Source organism: Peromyscus californicus, unplaced genomic scaffold, assembly GCF_007827085.1.
Source record: "Peromyscus californicus insignis strain IS unplaced genomic scaffold, ASM782708v3 Scaffold_7__1_contigs__length_154581171, whole genome shotgun sequence".
Lineage (NCBI taxonomy): Eukaryota > Metazoa > Chordata > Mammalia > Rodentia > Cricetidae > Peromyscus > Peromyscus californicus.
This window is the reverse complement of record NW_026294595.1, coordinates 141,245,602-141,260,330: the sequence shown is the minus strand read 5'-3', so window position 1 is coordinate 141,260,330 and position 14,729 is coordinate 141,245,602.

Here is a 14,729-nt window from a genome sequence, read left to right as displayed (position 1 = left end):
GGATTTTCAGGACATCCAAAACAAGAATAGAGTCCACAGCTGTGGCTTCTTGGGACACTCTCTGCAGCCGGTGAATTATTTACCAGGTGGTGCTGCCTCTGCTCCTCCAGAGTCTTGGTCAGGACCAGGCTAGCTCTGTCCTCTGTCACCGAGATGATCTCTGGAGAAAGAGACAGCTGGGTAGTCATTTCTCCCCGCCCCCCTCTCCTCAGTTCTCCCTGCTCCATCCTGGAAGTTTAAGGTCAAGGTTCTTGGAAGAACTGGTGATCACTGAGGGCCACTTTCCCTTTCCAAGATGGTGCCTGGTTGCTAAGGGACCGAAGGGTAAGAGGACTCCACTCTCTCCACCCCGAACTCTTTGACTTATAAGGCATGATCTCATAATGTAACTACTCCCAAAGGCTGTGCTTCTTACTCGGGGAGTGACTGCCGACGTACATTCTGGACACTTTAGGCCAATGATTCCAGCTCAGGCTTGCTCAGGACACTGGGGAGCTTACGGGCAAGAAAATGAGGTCCCTGGGATGCTTACACGCCTCTGCGAGATGCGATTGGCATCTGCGGGCCTTACCTACCACGTATGCTAAGCAGAAGATGCCCCGCACACGATGACTTGTGTCGTCTGCCCCGTGGTGATATGACATGTTTGCACAGGTGACACAGACAGGACAGGTGCCTGGGGGGAAGGGCTGCTTCCCAGGGTACATCTCTGAGAAGAGGCTGAGACTCGGAGAGGGAAAGGCTTGGTAGCACCCTGTAACAGGTCTGGCTCCCTGTTGAACTACGCAGGTTCTCGTGTCCCAAGACCAAGGACAGCACCGGGCACACATGGTTAGAAGCAGAAAGAGTGATGGATCACCAAGCCGGGGGAAAGGACTCCCAAGAATAGGAGCAGGCTATGGAGCCGAGGGAAAAGTCAGAAAGCACTGGGCCGGAGGCAGGTGACACCCTCCTCTCCCGCACTTGCGTAGCCCAGGCTGTTCTTGCACATGTCCTGTCTGGGACATGAAGCCTGAGTGATGAAGGCTTCCATTCTTCCTCTGCAAACTGGCTTCCTTAGTTCGTTAATCTTTTAAAAAATGATTTTTTAAATTATTTTTAATTATATGTGTGCGTGTGTGTCTATGTGGGGGTACGTGCACACAAATGCAGGTGCCCACAGTGGCCCGAGGCATTGGATTCCCTGGAGTTACAGGTAGTTGTGACCTGCCTGGCATGGGTACTAGGAACTTAACTCATGTCCTTGGGTCTTCTGCAAGAGCAGCATACGCTCTTAACAACTGTCTATCTATAGTCCTTGTATGCTAATCTTGATTGGTGGTTCTCAACCTTCCTAACGCTGCGACCCTTTAATACAGTTCCTCATGCTGTGGTGACCCCAGCCAAAAAATTACTTTGTTGCTACTTCATAACTGTAATTTTGCTACTGTTCTAACTCATAATGTAAATACTTGATAGGCAAACCCTGTGGGGATTGTGACCCCAGCTTGAGAACCACTGATCTTGATGAACCTTTCCTACGGCAAAGAGAGGACAACCACTTTGATGAGTTTTCAGGGTACACAGATGTGCCTCCATCTCTCGAGGGCTGGTTCTCAGGTTAGGTCAGTGTTGTTAGGTGGATGCATGTGGAGTTAGGAACCTGAGGGCATCCCTAGCAGATTCACAGTAGAAAGAGTCCTGGCAGCTGGAGATGATGGAGTGTCAGTGACCTTCACTCTCAGGCTTCTCTATTCTGCTCAGGAAAGCTATTCAAGCCTGTTCCATGGCGAGGAGAGGAAACCTTGTCATGGATGATGGGCCTGTGCAGACAACTTCCTCAGCTATGTGATGTGGCAGAGTCCTTGCAAGGTATACATTGAGATAGACCCTCGAAAATTAATGGCTTCAACTAGAGTTGGGATTGGAACTCAGGTCTGAATCCACACAGTATCTACAATCACCCTGCAAACACAGCCACGAAGTCCCACATCGATCACACAGCCTGTCACAGCTTCCTCACACACAAGACACTGTGTTCCTCTGCAGAATGTCAGTGCCCCAGACCTACAAGATGAGTGAGTGGGTTCTGGTGTGGTCACATCCAAAATCACACTCAAGACTGGGACCATCCTGTGTTCCTACCACCCAACCCTGCCTTGGGTGCTTACCTCTCTCTTATGAGCAGCCAGCCAGCATGAACTGGGGGTGTGAGGACAACATATTTTGAGTAGGAATTAGACTTATGGTGGAGACACCTGGGTTGAGCTCAGGATAGGGGAAGCAGGGATGCCCCACCTTTTCACATCACTACATGATGTCATCTACAAAGTTCATGGTAGAGAATCAGGCACTCAATAAAAAAAAAGATTGTACAAGAACATCTCATAATATGTTAAGTTTATACTACTTTGTGTTGAACCACAAACATAGTTACCCTTAGCTGTACATCAGGTAGACATGCCTGGACGAGGAAGTACTGAGATTCTGTGGGTCTCAGTTTCCCTACCTGCAACACCAAGGCAGTGATAGTACCACCTGCAGGCTAGTCCACCCTCAATCTCTGCTGTGACCCTGGGCAGCGGCTGCCTCAGGACACCTGACCAACAGTTCCACAGGTCTCTGTGGATGTGGCGTCCTCCAGAGGCTACCGTCTGCTTATCTTTGCCACCTGACATCTTGACCGAGTGGAAGCCCTTTTACCACTAAGGTTTACAAACCTGTGAGCCTACAAAGGGACTCTGAGAGAATTCCACAGAGGACAGGAGTGGTTGTATCAGGGGATCCTGTCCTTTGTGAGCTCAGTCCGGAGTTAGGGTTTGGGGGAGCCCAAATCTCACCGCTTTGGTCCCAGGATTTGGGTCAAGGATGAACATGAGCTGATGGGTCCAATCTGGTGAAACTTATGTGCAACTTCTCTGCCCAGGGCTCCTGGGATCCCAGAGAGGTTCAGAACAGGGTGCACACTGGGGACTTTTCCTGTCTGTGTGTCCCACACATTTTTTACAGCACACCTCCTGCAGACTTAGGATGTGTTGGAGATGCAGAAATGAGTGTGTGACTGATTGCATTTGCCAGGCATCTTGTAAGCACTTTTTATGCACTTCCAATAATGTCCCCATGATGACATAATCTCGGCGAGGTCCTTAGGTTTGAGGAAACTAGGGTTCGAATGGAGCACACAGTTCAGGTGTATATGATATATAGATATCATATGGGACCATTAAAGACCCCTGGGCAGACTGGGTCTCACTAGGGCTGAGACCCATGGCAGCAGGCCTTTGGTCCCAGCTACTTCTCTCTGCTCCAAGTCCCTCCAAGTCACCCCAGGGAACAGCCTCTGTCGGGACAAATCTCACCACTTTGGTCCCAGGATTTGGGTCAGGGATGAGCAGGAGCAGATGGGTCCAATCTGGTGAAACTCACGTGCAGTCTGTGGGTCGTGTGGTCCCTTTGATTTCCGACTAACTCATTTGGATTTTCAGTTCTTTTGGCTTTGGACCCTACTGGTCCAGGGGTCAGGACAGCCATGAACCTGGCTGATCTCTACAGGATAGGTTGAAGCGTGTGCACAAAGGCTTCGAAAAGAGGTGTGCTGTGACCTCTTTACCACCCCCTTCAGCCAGTGCTGTCCCCCAAGAGTCTGGTCCCGTCCCCAGGGGACATCTGTCCCCTCCCCGAGGTCTTCCAGCTCCGCACAGCTCATCTCTTTCTCGGTGGAGTGATTGTCTCCTTTCCCATTTTTCATCTTGAACGATGGCAAGCTGAAGCACTTAATTTTCCTCCTCCAGCCCCATTAACGTGGCCGTGCTCAGCGCCTGTGCAGACTGTGAAAGGCAAGTCATTTATATCAATTAGCAAAGGCAAACAGGAGCTCTCTGCCTGGCAGTGTGCGAGCTCCGGCGGGGCGCCCTCAGAGGACAAGTGGGGCTGGGTAGGGAAGCCCAGGGCCAACACCTCACGGTGATTGTCAGGGTGTGGAAGTTGGGGGGCAGAGGGGCTTGTACTGTGATGGCATTTTGCAAAGGGTTCACCCCGAGGTCCCCAAGTGAATGTGTACCGAGGACAAAAGATTCATCAGGCACAGCCATACTCCACTGCTGGCCAGGGCTTTGTTCTCAGTGTGGGATTCTCCGCCGCCTCTGCCCGCAGGTGCGTGTGCCTGTCGTGCGCCTGTGCCCCACGGCCGAGCTGGAGTCTCCCCCATGGGGAACCGAGCTCACTCATGTGTCTCACTAGGCAGAGCCCATCAGCCACCATGGCTTCCTCCCTAGTCTCCTCCTTCCATCCATGCTCACCTCCTGCAGTGAGAACGAAGCTTTAAAAACATGAACCAAATCATCTTACCCTCCTCTTCTGAGCCTTCAATGACTCCCTGTTGCTCTTATAATAAAATCCAAATCCTCATCATTTCTCCCGAAGCCTGGAGTGGCAGGACCCCTGCTGACTTCTCAGGAGCCCCACCCCCCAACCCCGGCTCACTCGGTTGTTAGCACACTGATGCTCGCTTCGCCCAGGGCCTTTGCACACGCAGCTCTCCCGCCTTTTCCTGGTGCCTCTTTCTTATTCTTCACGTCTCAGAGTGACTGCACCTCCATCTTTGGTGGGACAGAGGCAGATACTCTTCCTATCACTAGGGACAATTGAGGAAAGGCTTCTCTGCTGGGTGTCTATTTTTTTTCCCCAACAGAACAGGATGGGAGTCAATCCCTTCCCTCCAGACATGGCATTCTAGAGAGACAGACAACTCTTGTGATGTATACCACAACATCAGATGAGGTCTAACACTGAGAGAAAGGCCACAGGGCAGAAGCAGGCAAGACTGCAGCTAGACTCTGGGTGGCCAGGGTCAGCTTCAATGAGGTGCTGAAGCAAAGACCTAAGAGGTGAAGGGAAGGAGTCAGGTACCTGCTTGCCCAGGGCCTTTCTAGGCAGAGGCAGGGCAAGCCAGGAGGCTACAGTGGCGGTGTCCACGTGCTAAGTGGAATGGGAACCACTGAGGCTGAGCCTAGGGAAGGCTGGGAGCTGGACAGACGAGGTAGAGGTGACGGTAACAAGTGGGCAGGCAGGTCTGGGGACTCGTTCTTCATCTGATCTTTGAGTTTTCATGCATGTATACAATGCATCTTGGTCATTTCACCCCTACTCCTGTCATGAATCTTTCTCTGTCCCACCAGCCAGCTCCCGAATAATGAATGACACGGAGACTTCTTATTATTTATGAAAGCTTGGCCTTAGCTTAGGCTTGTTCCTAACTAGTTCTTATAACGTAAATTAGCCCACGTCTTTTAATCTCTATGTTCTTTCACAGCTCAGTTACCTTTACTCAGTAATGCCCATCCTGTTTCCTCTCTGTCTGTCTGGTGACTCCACCTTCTTCTTCCCTGAGTCCTCTCTGTCCCCAGAAGTCCCGCCTAATCTCTCCCTGCCTAGCTATTGACGATGCAGCTCTGTATTAGACCAATCACATTGACACATCCTCACAGAGTGTACTAATATCCCACAACACAGTGTCTATCTCTACCTTCCCCCAGACTCTCCACCCCTCCCCCATCTCTCAATAACTTACTGAGTCCAGTTAGTTCTGTCCATATGGGCAAGGGTCATCCACTGGGACAACATGGCGACCCCCAGCAGCCACCTGGTCTGGGGGCTTCTCTTTGGAAGGGGATGGAGCCCAGAAGGTTCCAGAGCCTTTGGATTGGGGTGGATGATGGGGTCGATTGAGGGCAGAACAAAGCTGGGGGACCTGGGAGTGCCTCAGCCTTCTGGAGCAGGTCTGGGCTTGAGGACAGGTCTCCTGACCTCGACCCTGAACAATGGAGTTAGAGAGCAGAGTGTCTGGGAAGATACGCCTCTCCTGGAGTTCGGAAAGTCCTCCTTTTGGGAATGAGAGCTCTGTTGACATGGACCTTGAGGTTTTCCATGTGTTCACATTGCGTGCCGTCACCCATTCACTGGTTCACTTCTCCCAGACTCACAAGGGTTTTGAGCTCACAGGGACCTGGATTCAGTTCCTGCTTCTACCATTGTCTAGGTGAGTGCTTCTGAACGATGCCCGGAGTCTCCGGGCCTCAGTTTCAACCTCTCTAAAGTGGGGCGGCTGTGAGGAGATCTGAGGGCTAAGGCAGGTGCCCACCCCTTCCTACCTCCCGTGCGCTTTCTCCTGCTGTGTGTTCACCTCACCCAACCAGCCTGTAAGTCCCAAGAGAGTGACGACTCTTTCCTGAGCGCAGAAGCCTTCCCAAGCCTCGCACAGTCTGGCTGGGCTCTTTCTGAGTGTGCTGGGGTGCCACCATGCCTGGCTCCTCAGAGTCCTGTGCAGAAAAGGTGACTTGGAAGGCCATAAAGGGGTGGTTACAAATCCCAGAGGCACAGACAGGTATGTGAGGACACTGACATATGTCACCTCCATCTTGGTCTAACGTCTAAGAGGTCTCGCAGACAAGGATCAGGAAAAAATTCAGTGTATCCTAAACGTCGGGGAAGCTGCAGTTAAGTTTCTGCCATATTCTGTGGCTTTACTGTGTAGGGTCCCAATGTACATAATACATCTGGAAGCATATTTTCACTGTGTTAGCTACCTAGGAAGATCTATCCAGACACTTCTCTCCGAGTTCCCTGTATGGCCTGGAGACAGTGAAGTATTTGAGACAATCCTCCAGCTGAGCTCCCAGACGACCTTAGTCCAGCTCCGTTTTACAGAGGGACCAAGATCTAGAACACAGTCACATGGCTCTTAAGATCAACCCTGAGCAGGGCCCAGGGCTCATGCCTGTAATCCCAGCTACTTGGGTGACTGAGGCAGGAAGGTCAAAGGTCTGAGGCTAGCCTGGGCAAAACAGAGAGTAAACATAGGGTGGAGCATGGGCACTAGGGTGCAGAACTTGCCTAGCATATCTGTGGCCCTGGGTCCCATCCATAGTACAAATAATGAACTTGATCTGAACTCAATCCCAGGTGAGTTCTAGTGGATTCCAGAATCCAAGTTTTCAACGGTTGTCATGCCACTCTCAGGCCAGGTTTTCCTGAAAAGTCCCCTACAGCCCCAAAGGCAAGAGTGAGAGCTGGACGGTCGGACCTAGCTCAGCCATTAATTTTGTAGCATTTTTGTTGTAATTTTTAATGTGCCGTGAGTGTTTTGTGACTTGGACTCCAATTTCATTACTTAAAAAAAAACGGACAGAGTCTTAAATTTGTATCTTTGTTTTTGCGGTGAATGTGACATGATGTAACCCTAACTGTGATCTGTTTGGTCCTTGGTGGGAGAAAAAAATCCAAGGAAGAGACCTCGGACCTGGGCTGGGGCATGTGTGGAGCAGGTTCTGAGGACCCTGCGGGGGAGGGGGGCATTCTAGGTAGAAATAAACACCCAAGGGCTACTTCCTTGGGGCTCAAAGAAAGGATAGGTGACCTGGACCCCAGATGAACCTCTGGGAGAGAAACTAAAGGGCAGGGCCTGGAGGGCAGGTAGGGCCTGGCAGGCTGGGGAGTGGCCCTGTGAGACAAGCCACTGGCTAGAGCCGTGAGACCAGGATTGCCACACCTCTCTGCCTGAGCTCTGAGTTGGGGTGACTGTTTTGTCCATCTCAAGGACGAAGGAAACTGAGCCTCAGAGAATGAAGTGTCCTTAACTCTGAACAACCAAAGTCACCGACGTTCACAGGGGTCAGACAGGGGTGGGATGGGCACCGGGCAAACTGGAGACCACAGATCCCATTTGGAGGAACAACGACCAACCACTCAGCTCTACTCAGCTCCTAGGGCCTTCACCAAATGTGGCCCAGTGTGACCCTCGTCTCTTCTGTCTCCCTGTTAGTCTCGAGAGGCTCACAAGAGATCGCAACTATTTTGCTTTGATCACAAATGTCCTGGCAGAGTCCTCCTTAGGAACTCCAGAAAACACACTTGGGCATCACCCAGCCCATCAGCCAGCGTTGGAGAGCTTTGCACGGTCGTCTGCCCTCTGAAGAAGGTGCTCCAGACAGAACACTGGTCAAAGTTAGGGGACAGGTAAAGTTCTCCTCCTACTTGAAATGGGGAAGGGTAGGGAGGAGGGGAAGGTGGCATGGGGACGGGGGAGGGCAGCCGTTCTGTGGCATTCAAACCAGAGTACATCATCCCTAACCTGGAGGATCAGGTATGAGGATTCCTGGCCATCCTGAAACCCCAGGCACATTCAGAGAATTCTGGAGACTTTTGGTCATTGTAAGAACCAGACACCCATGTGACAAGCTGTGTTACTGACACTCCACTGTGCTGATCTTCCTTGGTCTGCTTCATCTCCATGGGAACACCTGAGGATGCTACCCAGTGTGGCCATGCCTAGAGGTTTACACAGAGAGCACTTTCTGTGTCATGGGGGTGTTTTCTTAGCACCACTACTCCACTTTGTGTTCACGGGTAGGACATTATCAAACCTCCTAAAGTGGTACCCACAGGTCATGTTGTTTTATGACTGTCACTTCTGAGCAGCATGGAGATGGAGAAGATAGTTGGCAACATCTGTCTGTCCAGCCTGCTGCGATGGTAACTCTCCTGGCTTTGAGCAAGGTGGAGCTGCAGTTGGGGCCTTGGGTGCTTCCTCTTCCAGTCCAGTGACTTGCCTGGGATCCTGGGCAGTGGTAGGCAGGCCAGGGTCCCTCCTGTTTGCTGATGAATTATGTGTCTCTAGAGGCTTCCACAGGGGACTGGCCAGCTATTAACCACCCTCTCCCTTCCCAGGCACAGCTGGCCATCTCTCAGGGCAGCCTTGGACAGAGGTTAGGAAGAAGCTAGGGATTGGGGCAGCAGGGGAGGCAGCTGCTGTCTGGAGAGGAGGCTGGACCTCTGGAGAGGGAGAAATGGTACTTGAGTTAGTGTCCAGACCTGAAGTCCACGTGGTGACTCTGGAGGAGCAGGTTATAACCTAACTCGAAAGCTGATTTGCATTCACCTCCTCCTGGCAATGTGGCCCTGGATAGGTAGACTTGAGTATGCCATACCTCAGTTTCCCCCATATGTAGCGTGAGTGGCAATATCTGGTCCTTTTTTTCTGAAAACACACAAACTTTTAAAGGTAACACACATATCTGCATTAACACAAATATAGAATGTGCACTGTACACAAATCAGTTAAAGATGTTTTATTTTGTTTTATGTTTGAGCAGGTAAAAGGCAGCTGTTAACTTTATAAGTTTGTTTGGACTGTATAACTGAACTATAATATAAATCTCTGTCCATGCCATATGAAAGGATGGTATGTAACCGCAAGTCCTGAGGACTCTGTAGCCAACAAGATTTACCATGTCTCATCCAGTTTTAGCTGTTCCCAGGTCAAAGGATCAGCTTATGCATCACCTATCTTGTAGTTTTTCTTTTGTTCCTTTTCTTATGTTTGTAGCCAGGATTTTCAGGAGGTCTCCCCCAGTCAAATCTAATCTCTATGAACTTTGAAAGAATCCATACTTTTCATTTCCTATGGAAACAAAAGCACAACCTCTCCCCCAACACAACACATTTTTTTACTTCCATTCTGAAGCCAAGACATCTCTAAAGTATCTAGGCTGGTCTAATTCAGCAGTCCCTTCCACAATCCAGCGTCTCTCAGGGGCTGCCGTTCACTCATCAGCATTCAAAAACTTCCAAGTCCTGTGTATTTCCCATCTTTACGTGGCTTTTTTTTTTATTAAAAAACTTTTTACAAGTTTTAATAAGTTTTTAAAACTTATTAAAGACTTCATTTTAATTTTTTCTATGACTGTTTACACCCATTTTCTTTAGCATTTAAGCACATTTTTTTTAAGCATTCTGCACATATTTAGAGGCTTTATTCAGCCTGGGCCTGATGCCTGCAGCATTCTGTGACTGTATGAGTCAAAGCTGAAACTGCTAGGCCCTCCACCCCGGCTCTGGCAGCTGACTTCACCCCCTTGGTTTCCTGAGAGCTTAGCCTCATGCCAACAGGCACAGGCAGGAGCTGTGTTTACTGCCCCAGCTCAGGGAAGTCGCTGACACTTTCCAGAGTGTCTGTGATCAGCAGCCGGTTGTTGTGAGTGCTCTCGGAGAGGCCCCGCATGGCATTTGTGGGGTCATGCCATGCATTGGACAGCCAAATATAACAAGTCTTTCTCAATCCTGCCAGCCAACTCCCAAATAATGACATGGAGACTTTTATTAATTATAAAAGCTCGGCCTTAGCTTAGGCTTGTTTCTAACTAGTTCCTATAACTTAAATTAACCCATTTCTATTAATCTACATGTTGCCACATGGCTCCTGGCTTTTACCTCTCCTCCTGCATGTCCTGCTTCCTCTGCATCTGGCTGGAGACTCCCCTTTTCTTCTTCCCAGAGCTCTCTCTGTGCAGAAGTCCCACCTAGACCTCCTGCCTAGGTATTGGCCATTTAACTTTTATTGAACCAATCACAGTATCATATCTTTAGACAGTATAATTAAATATTTCACAACAGCCCTCAGATCCAGGTCCCCCACACTCACATTGCCAGGGCCATCTCTACTGTTTTGCCCAGGCAAGGTGCAGGGCCCTCCCTCCTGATAGTTGTTGGAGGAATACAAGGGGTGATGGGCTCAGCTCTTCTGCTCTCATGCCCTCAGGGCTGGTTCACTTGTGCCCTGATAACAGGGTCAGCTCTAAGGTGCTGCCCAGGTACTAGGGTGCAGGGCCTGCTCTCCTGTGGGCTGCAGCTGGTGTGGGGCAGGGCTGGTTCTCCCACTCTCGTGGCCCTGGGGCCAGCTCTCTCACCTGCCACAGGTGGTAATGGGTAACGGGGAAGGGCATCTTTCTCTCACCCATGCCACCACATGGCAGATGAGGGTGGGTGGTGTAGTGGGTAGCCATTCCAGCTTTGATCTGGAAGTTCCAACCCCCATTGAGACTTCGGCAACTGTCACGCCTACAAGGCGGGGCCAAGGGAGGCGCCTGGAGACCCGAGATCTGGATTGGCCAGCGCTCTCTCTGTTCCGGGCCCCTGGACGGTGGAGGTGTTTCCACAGGGGACTGGCCAGCTATTGACCACCCTCTCCCTTCCCAGGCACAGCTGGCCATCTCTCAGGGCAGCCTTGGACAGAGGTTAGGAAGAAGCTAGGGATTGGGGCAGCAGGGGAGGCAGCTGCTGTCTGGAGAGGAGGCTGGACCTCTGGAGAGGGAGAAATGGCACTTGAGTTAGTGTCCAGACCTGAAGTCCATGTGGTGACTCTGGAGGAACAGGTTATAACCTAATCCTGACTCGAAAGCTGCTTTGCATCCACCTCCTCCTGGCAATGTGGTCCTTTTAACTATGTGGAGTGGCCTTAATAATTTCACCAATAGGGTGGGGTCGAGCTGCAGGATTTATATTTGCCCTGTTGTGCATAGATGGTAGAAACTTGACCTTCCAACCAGTTGGAGCCGACACCACTGCCACACCTCTGACTTCTTGAGGCTTTACCTGGAACCAGGTGACTGTGGGGACCAGCATGGTCCTCAGGTGCCAGCCCTCGGAACTGGCCCTTACAGTCTGTATTCCAGCTTTGATCATGGGTATTGGCTCAAGTAGTTGCCATGGAGATGCTCCCTGGACCCAGACACTCTTCCTGTTACTTCTGTGCACTTGGAGCCACATGGATGTGCAGCAGACACTGCCCTCCTCAAAGATTCAATAGTCCTGTGCAGACCACACAGGTAATGTCAGGTGCCTTCAGGCTGACACAGTTAGTGACCCCAGCCACACAGGTGGGCCAAGGGCCCCTATTGCCTCCAGCAGCTAACGTGTAATGGACCACACCTGCACTCCAGGATCCACACGCCAAAGCAGTCACCAGCAAGGTCAAGAGTAGAACATCTGCTTTGCTGAGTGGTGAGTGACAGGAAGGAAAGAATGGGGGTCACGGGAAAGGATACAGCCGAGGCTGGACTGGACAGGGCTAAGGACACAAGCTAAGTCTGTGTTGAGACATAAAGAAGGGTAGTGAATCTCCTGTTCAGAGAGGTCAGCAACCTACCTGAAGCCACACAGCATGCCTGACTGATCAGTCCCACAGTTTGCTCTCAGGGCTCCTCCCCCATCTCACCTAAGCTCCAGGGGTGCATGGAACTGGCGCTCATGTCTGTGTCTTCCTTGGAACTCTCACGGCTCAAGACTACCCAGGTCCCCCCTCACTCACACGTCCCAGCTTTCGAAGGAGCAGGGCGTGAAGATGTCGCCAAGTGAATGCCACTAGGCTTCACCTCTGCCTTGACTCCAGAATGCCATCGCCAGCAGCTTTATTTACAAGGGGAAGGATCTGTGCCCACCCCCTGAGCACCCTGAGTGGCTGTGCAGGGTGAGCCAGGCCTCTCAGTCCACTCATGGCAGGCTCAAGCAGGCCACCATAGGCATGCCCCCAATCCCTCGCCCATCATATCTGTAGGCCATGAGCATGTGTCCAGGTGACCATCCTGCACCATCACCAGACCCACCCTGTGGGTGTCCCTGTCGTCCTCCTCCAATGGACAGTGCATTTCCTCCCACACCTCTGACTCTGCCAACCCTAAACCTACTGGAAAAGGAGCCAATTTTCTTCTATTGCCAGGAAAAGGTTTACTTTGAGGTCAGTCTGTATGGGACAGAAATGGCCTGGAATCTGCTGGGAGTCCAGACTGTCCAGTCCAGAGTAGCTAGTACGAGGGGGCTCAGCCACTGGCCAGCACAGCCTGGGGACCGTCCCTGCAGGAACTGTTTTCGACCCTAGCTGACCAGCTGCCCGACTGAGGACTCCAGGCACCTGCTGTGGTTACCGGCCTGGTCCTGGGTGAGGCTGGGGCTCCTGGAGCTGCACTGAGCCCAGAGTCAGACAGTCCTGCCCTTAGAGTCCCTGGCAGCCCCGCCTGCCTCAGCCTGGGAGCTGACCCTCTCTGGGGTGGGATGCATGGTTAATATCCCACCCAGGCTTGCAGTACGAACAAAGCTCTCCAGAGCAGATGGTGCCCCAGCTTCAGTCAGGTCCTGCCTGCCTTTCACATGAAAATGGAGCATGGCCAGATGCCCACTCTGCTGCCTCTCTGGTGCACTCTGACCTGGAAAGAGAATGACATCACTCTCATTTTCCTGGGGCCCGTGTAAGCTGTGGGAGATTCTGAGACAAGAAATGTCCGCGGTGCCTCCTGCCTGGGTACCACAACCTGGCCTCACTGAAAGTACATAGTGGAGTGACTAGATCCCAGGAGTAGAGGATAGGCCCCTCCCCAGGGTAGTCCCTGAGAGGTGATGGGCTGGCAGCTTTCCGGGAATCTGAGGCCGGCTCTCTGGGCCAAATGAGCTGGTAGAAGCTCTGCCTAGAGCGAGGTGGGCTGGGACAGTAAGGAGCCATAGACCCAGAGTTTGGCTGCAGAGGGAGTGAGGTGGGGCGTCTCTGGGCTCTGTCACCAGCTCAGGCCAATTCAAGGCTGGGGCAGCAGTGTGCCACCTGAGGGGGGGTCCTCTGGGCTCCCACACCACCTTGGCTGCTCAGCGCCTGTCCCCACACAGCCATGGGGACCCCTCTGGGGTCCAGAGGCACTCTGCCCTACTCAGCCACTTGGCACCACCGTGAGGGCAATCTGATGGCTACTGGGTCCTTCTGCACCATGTCACTAGCTCGGATGCACCCACGAAACCTGGAAATCCCCTTCTTTCCTAGTGTATTATACTTTGTTTTCCATATCTTCGATGGAAGACGAGTCCCAGGGACCAGGGCCTTGCAGTGACCCCTGATGACCTCCAAGGTCAGGATAGCAAGGAGGCCTGGCTCACCGTCTAGTCAGGACTGTGTGGGTCCTGTGAACGAATGAATGCAAGATGGGTGGATGGGCAGATCGTGTTTTGGTTCGAATGTGAAATGTCCCCACAGGCTCATAGGTTTGGTCACTTGGTCCCCAGCTGCTGGCCTTGTTCTGGAAGGGGGAGACTTGCTGGGGGAAAGGGCACACTGGGAGCAGGCCTTGAGTGTTACAGCTGTTCCTCCTCCTGTCTTCACTGAGACAAGGTGACCAGCCACCTTCAACTCCGCTGTCCGGCCTTCCCCACCACAACAGACAGTGTCCCCTCAGACCGTGAGCCAAAATAGCCTTTGAGTCTCTGTTTATCGGGGACTTTGTCATAACAAGAAAAGTAACTGATACAGACTGACATATGGACAGACCGATGAACTGTGTGGATGGACAGATGGGTGGACGTTGTTGACTTTGGTCCTGCTCATCAGGCCTTATCTACCACCTTCTCCCTTACTCCAGACACTCCCAACTTGGCCATGGTTTATCTGACACCAGAGAATTCTCCTGCTGTAGCACATGCTCTTCTGTCTAGGCACAGATGCCAAGGACTCCTCACATCCGCCCACACTCATGCCTTGACCCTCGATGACTTGTTTGGACCTGCCAGCCATCCCCACCTGCAGCCGTCCCTGTCCTGCTCATCACCTTTGTCCTGTCTTCCTCAGAGTCCTCAGCTCTCTTCTAATGCCCTCCACTCCCCAGCCTCCACTCTCAACCCGACCATCTGTGGTGCTGAAGGTGGAAACATCAGGCACCTAGGAGAGTGCTTTCTCACTGAGCTCCATCATCAGAGCCGGGGCCTCCCTCTGAACAGGAGGGGCGCCCCCAGACCAGCAGGGACATGGCCTGGCTTGTTCCTATCTATTTCTCCAGCACCTGGAACAGGAAGGGCTTGGCATACAGCCAGTGCTCAGGAAATGTTTACTCAATGAGTGAGGGAACCCCAAGAGATCAGACAAAGGAATGCTCCCCACCTGGGTG